Source organism: Cryptomeria japonica, chromosome 5 (assembly GCF_030272615.1).
Source record: "Cryptomeria japonica chromosome 5, Sugi_1.0, whole genome shotgun sequence".
Taxonomy (NCBI): Eukaryota; Viridiplantae; Streptophyta; class Pinopsida; order Cupressales; family Cupressaceae; genus Cryptomeria; species Cryptomeria japonica.
In genome coordinates, this window is record NC_081409.1 from 237,592,602 (window position 1) to 237,601,312 (window position 8,711).

Here is an 8,711-nt window from a genome sequence, read left to right on the forward strand (position 1 = left end):
GGGTCATGCGGCAGTCAAAATGCTCAACCTCATAAGCGTGGACTCAGTGGGAGTAGGCGGAAAATTAAATAGGTAGAAAATGAATGGAGGTCGTTTGTGTGACAAATCGCTTGGAAGAAACCAAAGGATAGTAAATGAAAGCACTAGGAAGAACTTGGCATAAAACAGAACACCTGTTGTCACGGGTAACGATCTGACTTAGATCTTAGTTAGATTTACTTTACTATGATATTTATATTGTTGATATTTTACACATAATTATTTGATTAGCTTTTTAATGATGTTAGATGGTATTTTGTGGTTCAATGACATTATTGATGGTCAGTTATTTTATAATATCGTTATTTAATGATGATGAATTATTATTTTCAATTATGATCATTAATGATATTAATGCTTTAATTAGATTTTAAACTCGATAATATGAATAATGCATTTTATTATCGTGATCTAACAACTTTTTGTTGAGTTCGAGTAAGTTGCAGGTTAATCCTCGAAGGCAGACATATGACCGAGGAGGGGTTTTTCTAGCTTGCCAATAGCAACCTAAGTATTGGAACCTTGTGCAAAGTACCCAATTAGATAAGCAATTAATAAATTAAATTAGAGAGTTTAATATAAAATGATAAAATAAAATAATAATAAGGATAAATTATTAAATATACAAGTATTTAATATTACAATCAAGCTAGAAATTAATTATAATATAATTATTTAAAAGTGAGTAATTAATATATATATATATGTTATTTGATAATTAAATTATAAAATAAATAAAAGCTATTTAAAGAGATAACATCTTGTAAATAATTAGAGGACTAATTTTTTTTTAAAAGGGATTAATTCAAGGAGTATATTAAAATATTAATTAATAAAATAATTTAAATATATATGTATAATCAAGATTATAAATTCTATTTTCGACATGCAAGATACAATGCATGAGTAAATAGTAAGATACTAAATTTAGGGAAAATAATGCCCTGAAAATATAGACGACATGCAAGGCATGATGAAAACTAAATAATTAAATTAGTAGATTATTTTCTTTAAAACTAAATCTTTAAAATCATGCTAACAAATTTGTGATTTAATTTAAGAATTATTTTGTGAGTTCTAATCATGCATTTTATAATTAAAAACTTTGTTTTATTTTTAGAACTTAATAATGCAATCAGTTAAATTTTATTTTTAGAGAATTTATAAATATAGGGATAAATCTCTTATTTGATTCATTCCAATTTCTTTTGAGCTTCTTGATTCATGTGATTTCTATGAAGTCGACAAGGTAGATTGAAGAGATTATCTAAAATTGGGGATATGTCTGCGATTCTTCTTTCTCACAGCCAGGTTCATTTATTTTACATATTTTATTTGAGTCTTAATTTGATCTTTTCCTTTAAAATTTGTTCTTCTTGTCATAATTTTTGATTAAAAATTTAAATACGGGAAATAAATTTGTTCAAGGTAGGTTTTTAATCTCTTCTTTACCACAAGACTTCTATCTATGAAATCGTTTGATTGGTATTTTTTTGTTGCTAAGAGTAATTGGATATTGTGGATTTAATGCTAGTTTGTTTGATGTGCTAGTTGTGTTTCAACGCATTCTACTCCATGTATCTTAAAAAATAGAAACTGGGTTTTTACGAAATTTACTAGGGTTTTGCGTTTTACATATTTCTAAGTTCGGTGAAAATTTCAAAGAAATTGGGATCTGGGTTTTTAAGAAATGACTAAAACATTACGACTATATTATGACTGAATATGATATGTGCTCATCACTAAAAGTTGACCGCCTCAGATCATAATTTAGTTTCTATACTTCCACACTTGCCTAACTTAGAATTTTGGAGATCTCCATAACACATTCCAAACACTGATTTGAGTTTATTTCTCATTAAACGTTTTCTCTTTGATTTCTAGAGTATTTTCTTAGTCGAATTAAATGTCAAGCTAAGTATTCCCACCTATATCCTCTTTAATCATTGCATTCCTTTGTAGATTTATTCCATTAGGTATGTGAATCTTGATTTCTTTTTGATTATTTACTGTTATTTTTATCATAGAATATGCATTATGTTAACTGCTTATGAGAGTACTAACAAAATATGGAAAAAAATTGATAATTCAAAATAAAATAACTTTCAAAAAATGTTGTTGTGTTTGGAAAGTCTTGATAGTGGTAAATTCTAACTTCAAGATTGATTTAAGAATTTTTAAGAAAAGAATAAAAGCAATAAATATTTAATATATATATAAATTATTTGACATTAATCTGCGGAGGGTTAATTATTTTTCTGTCTATGAGGGATATTTATAGAATGAGAGTGCTTGTTATGGGCTAACCAGGGAAGGGTGATTTTCTTCACCTCTCCAATAGGGTAATGATGGCCATTGAATATTTATTTATTTATTTTTCTCCCTGCCATAACACATGTAGTTAGTTCAACCAGGATGGGTTGTTAGTTCTACATGATTGCACAAGATTCCTTTACTGCTAGTTGGTATCGCCTTGCTAGGATACTCCGTTGTGAGGGACGAGAGCTTATCAAGAGCACCGGGAAGCTTATGCTTCATTTGGTTAGGTGGATAAAATGCCTGGATCAAATGTCTGTCATCCGATTGCGAGAGGAGGTTATCCAGGTCAAACGGAAGCGACACATCCGGAGACAAAGAAAGTCAGAGATTCTAGATAAAATTTTATATAATAATTAAAGATGTATATTTTATTTCATTGTAAAGACCAAAATGGTCACATGTAGAAGTTATGAAAAATGACCTATAAGGTAACCTGATGTAAAGCAATAGGAAATCTCCATGCAATGTAACTAACAAAAAGAAAAATGAAAAAAGGCTACTAACATACTAACCCACTAACATGCATGATTTGCTTTCTTAGATTAGTTTTCATTTACGCATGTATGCATGGTCATATTTAATTATCTCGTAGATTATATAATTATGAGTTTTTGAATGTTAATTTAATTCCTAATAATTTCATGCATATAATTTACGCTACACATGTGCACACGTAACTTGACTTCATAACTAATTATGGTTTGCATTCTATTCGATCCTCATGCGTAATTTTACTTTGTTATTTTCCACATGCACATTTAATTTCTACATGTTATTTATGAGTTGCATGGTTGTTCAGTTACTTATCTATTACTTGCATGTTGATAATCATTGCTTTTGCATGTGCAATAATGGTTAATTTAATTTTTAATTAAAATAGTGAGTTTAAGTTTGGTGTAACTAGGGTTAGGACAAGAAAGTCCTTACATTTTGGTATTAGAGCTCTAGGTTCCACACTAGGGCCTTTAGTTTATTATTCTAAGATTTGATAGTTGATTGCAAGATATTCTAGTCTTGGTGCATTTACACGCATGTACTTATCAATTGAGTAATTGTTAGACCAACTAGAGTATTTCACAATCTTATACATAATTATTAGCTTTTATCAAAATAGTAAGATAATATTATTATTATTAATATATAGTTACATATATAATTAGTTTATTAAGTTTATAGTATATATAAAACCAAAAGCTTATAGAGAATGAGAAATGAAAATATACATAAAGTGTACTTCTAAAAAAAAAATAAGAAAGAGATTATTTTTTATAAAAAAAAAAAAAAAAAAAGAAACTTATTTTTAATAAGTGTAGTTAACCATAAATAGATGCTTTTAGGTATAGAAAAAGGTAAATTAGTACTTTATATATGTGATTGATGATCACCCTTAATGATCATGTGTAACATCTGCATGCATAACATAATCATGGATAATGTTTGTATTGAGTGATGCATTAGATAACACCTTGTATGAAATAAGATGATTAGATTATTTTTGTATAAATGCAAAGGAGAGCATGACCCCTTTTTAGTGCCACATTAGTGCTTGATTAAACACTTTTGTAATCAGTAAATAAATCACCTAGATTATTATTAATGCTTCATGATTATCTCTCATAGCATTCCTAAATAAACATCTTCTTTAGAAAGAAATTGTATAGTTATTGAGTAACAACACATTCTCTACTTAGCCTTACTATAATCTTTTATAGTAATAATATGAAATACCCTACTAAATTTAATTAGTGTTTAAGAGACACGGGTCTTTGCTTAAATTTAAAAATGAAGTATTCGTACCTTAGCATTGATTCTTTAAAAAAATAAAAAATAAAAATAAAAGCATAGAAGCCTTAGGTTCTCAATTTTTGGTCTCATCCAGAAGCACGATATTGCTAATCTCATTATGAAAATCAATATATATTGTGCATGTCATCTTTAAAGATTAGAGAGAATTATTTTTGAGACTACTAGAAACCATATAAGAGTAATGAAATTACTAAGTATAAGAAATGCTATATATTATTTTCTTTCACATACATTCCTTAAATATTTGATATGGAAATAAATTTGTATTGATTAGTAGATATATGTGACTTTAAGTAATCATGTATATTTTGCATGAAATTGTAAAGGATAGTAAATGAAAATTGACAGGTGTATCAAAGTTAAGGATGCATGATTGAATGATTCTTATATAGAATGCACTAATGCTATACAAAGGATGTGATTACCTCTAAATCCTAGAATGATGAATAGATGTATGAGCAATACGACTTAATTGTTGGTCATTTTCTCTAACAGACCTTGGATGCAAGGTGTTGTGTAGCTTTTACTCCCTCGATGTGACTAGAATTAGCCACACAATTTATGTGAAATTGGTTATTGTGCTTGAAGCTTCTTTTTTTTTTTTCTATTATTGATTGATAGTTTTGAATTATTGTAAGGACTAGCTGTAAATTTTTAGAAACTAGCCATCAAAGCTTTATTCATTATTCCTCTCATGATTCTTTAACACACTTTTTGATTTTGCATTTTATGATTTTAATGAAGGAATTTTGTTACTTTCAATTTGAGATTTCTCTTACTTTCTTGTGGTGACTAGATTTGTGTTTATTTTACTAGTCCTTTGATTTGATTTCAATATCATGTTCAAATGTTTATAGATGGGTTGTTTAAGGGGGTAAATAGCAAAGAACGTGCCAAATTTAAATGAGTATTGAACCTTGGTTATTATAAGGGATGATACCCTTGAATGGACTTGAATGTCCTTCCATACTTTGTGTTTAATGGTTGTTTATCAGTATCTTATATGGAGTAATATAAACTATAAAGCATAAGAGTTGGACTAAAGGGTGAAATAAATCCGAGATGGATCTTGTGCACTAGAAGACTGAATTATTAAATATTGCTCTATTCGCTAGGTACGTGAGGTACCTGATTGAAATATTTTTAAAATTAGAAAAAAAAGTAAGCATTTAAAAAGATACATAAGGTATCTTTCTAAGATTAAATGGTTAACAAATTTCATTGCTAAATTATTTTTTCTCCTTGGGATATTTATTACCTTAGGACAATATGGAGAGTCAATTTCTCATATTCGTGAATTATGGTTGTGATGTTCCTACTTTACATAAGTAATAAAGATCAAATTCCTTCTCATGGGATATTTTGGCTTGGTGTATTCAATTACGATATGGTGATCATGTATTGGAACATTAGCTAAAGGAAAACATTCTCTTTGATTCAAAGTAATTAAGGTCATGTATCATGACCTATTTGCTGAATTTGTTATAAGAAACATTATAACTAATATCATGTATCATACCTTATACTTTTTTCAATTAAGAGAGATTATATGTAGACATGGTAGAGTTTTCCTTCATATGACTTCTTGTGTAATGAAGTGAGTACACAGTTTCACTTGAATTATCATATTGAATTTATTGAAATTCTAAAATTTTAGAAATAAGAGGATTGAAATTAAGCCGTGTAAGGAATCCTGATATAGCTTGGTTTGTTGGATATTGAGAATATGACCACCTACATTAATGACATAGAAAAAAGTAAGTGGACATCCTTGTTTTGTGTAAATGATAAACTTTCAGATATATTGGAAATTTAATATGGAATGTGATGGGATAGGTTACATGATAATAAAATGTGACGGGATGGGTGTAATACCTAGGTCACATAATTAATGGTGATGAGATGGGAAGGATGCCTAGGTCACCTAAGGCAGTCAGAAGGATGAAATCATAAAAAAAAATGAAGGCATAGTTTGATTGTAACTCTTAATAATTAGCTCTTAACTAATGTTTTCAATGTGTAGGAAATCATAGCCTTAGACTATCATTTTGTGATCACTATGTGAAAGGTTTGTGATCATCTTCTAACCTATAAAGTTAACATAATATTTTCAATCAGTTTGGGCATAACCTCCTATAGATAGAAAATATGAAGTTTCTTAAATTATAAATAAGTATAAATTGATTAATGAAATCTAATTGGATGAAGGATGATATAGTTATGAGTTTAAGATTGATATATGATACTCATTCTATGTTAATAACATTTATTCTACATATCTTTCTTAAAACATTAGTGTATAGATGATTATTGGTTGCACATTGTGACCTTATTAGAGAGATGCATTTTTGAGATGTGTAATATGACATCAGGACGATGTCTCTTCCTGGTGGGGAAGGATGTCACAACCCGACATAGACCCTAGTTAGATTTACTTTACTATGATACTTATATTGTTGACATTTTACACGTAATTATTTGATTAGCTTTTTAATGATGTTAGATGGCATTTTGTGGTTCAATGACATTAGTGATGGTCACTTATTTTATAATATCATTATTTAATGATGATGAATTATTATTTTCAATTATGATCATTAATGATATTAATGCTTTAATTAGATTTTAAACTCGATAATATGAATAATGCATTTTATTATCATGATCTGACGACCTTTTGTTGAGTCGGACTAAGTTGTAGGTTAATCGTTGAAGGCAAACATATGACCGAGGAGGGGTTTTTCTAGCTTGCCAATAGCAACCTAAGTATTGGAACCTTGTGCAAAGTACCCAATTAGATAAGCAATTAATAAATTAAATTAGGGAATTTAATATAAAATGATAAAATAAAATAATTGAAATAAAATAATAATTAAAATAAAATAATAATAAGGATAAATTATTAAATATACAAGTATTTACTATTACAATCAAGCTAGAAATTAATTATAATATAATTATTTAAAAGTGAGTAATTAATATATATATATATATATATATATAAATTATTTAAAAGTGAGTAATTAATATATATATATATATAAATTTCTAGCTTGATTGTAATAGTAAATACTTGTATATTTAATAATTTATCCTTATTATTATTTTATTTTATCATTTTATATTAAACTCTCTAATTTAATTTATTAATTGCTTATCTAATTGGGTACTTTGCACAAGGTTCCAATACTTAGGTTGCTATTGGCAAGCTAGAAAAACCCCTCCTCGGTCATATGTCTGCCTTCGAGGATTAACTTGCAACTTACTCGAACTCAACAAAAAGTTGTTAGCTCATGATAATAAAATGCATTATTCATATTATCGAGTTTAAAATCTAATTCAAGCATTAATATCATTAATGATCATAATTGAAAATAATAATTCATCATCATTAAATAACGATATTATAAAATAACTGACCATCAATAATGTCATTGAACCACAAAATACCATCTAACATCATTAAAAAGCTAATCAAATAATTATGTGTAAAATATCAACAATATAAATATCATAGTAAAGTAAATCTAACTAAGATCTAAGTCATATTGTTACCCGTGACAATAGTTGTTCTGTTTTATGCCAAGTTCTTCCTAGTGCTTTCATTTACTATCCTTTGGTTTCTTCCAAGCGATTTGTCACACAAACGACCTCCATTCATTTTCTACCTATTTAATTTTCCGCCTACCCCCACTAACTCCACGCTTATGAGGTTGAGCATTTTGACTGCCGCATGACCCACAGTGCTCCTCCCTCCTTCCCTTCCTTTCTCTCTCACAAACAGGCAGCCCAGATTTCATGGCGTCTACTTCCTCCACAGGTTAATAGTCGAAGGCAGACATATGACCGAGGAGGGGTTTTTCTAGCTTGCCAATAGCAACCTAAGTATTGGAACCTTGTGCAAAGTACCCAATTAGATAAGCAATTAATAAATTAAATTAGGGAATTTAATATAAAATGATAAAATAAAATAATTGAAATAAAATAATAATTAAAATCAAATAATAATAAGGATAAATTATTAAATATACAAGTATTTAATATTACAATCAAGCTAGAAATTAATTATAATATAATTATTTAAAAGTGAGTAATTAATATATATATATATATATATATATATATATATATATATATATATATATATATATATATATATATATATATATAAGTTATTTGATAATTAAATTATAAAATAAATAAAAGCTATTTAAAGACATCTTGTAAATAATTAGAGGACTAATTCAAAAAAAAAAGTGATTAATTCAAGGAGTATAATAAAATATTAATTAATAAAATAATTTGAATATATATGTATAATCAAAATTATAAATTATATTTTTGACATACAAGATACAATGCATGAGTAAATAGTAAGATACTAAATTTAGGAAAAATAATGTGCTAAAAATATAGACGACATGCAAGGCATGATGAAAACTAAATAATTAAATTAGCAGATTATTTTCTTTAAAACTAAATCTTTAAAATCATGCTAACAAATTTGTGATTTAATTTAAGAATTATTTTGTGATTTCTAATCATGC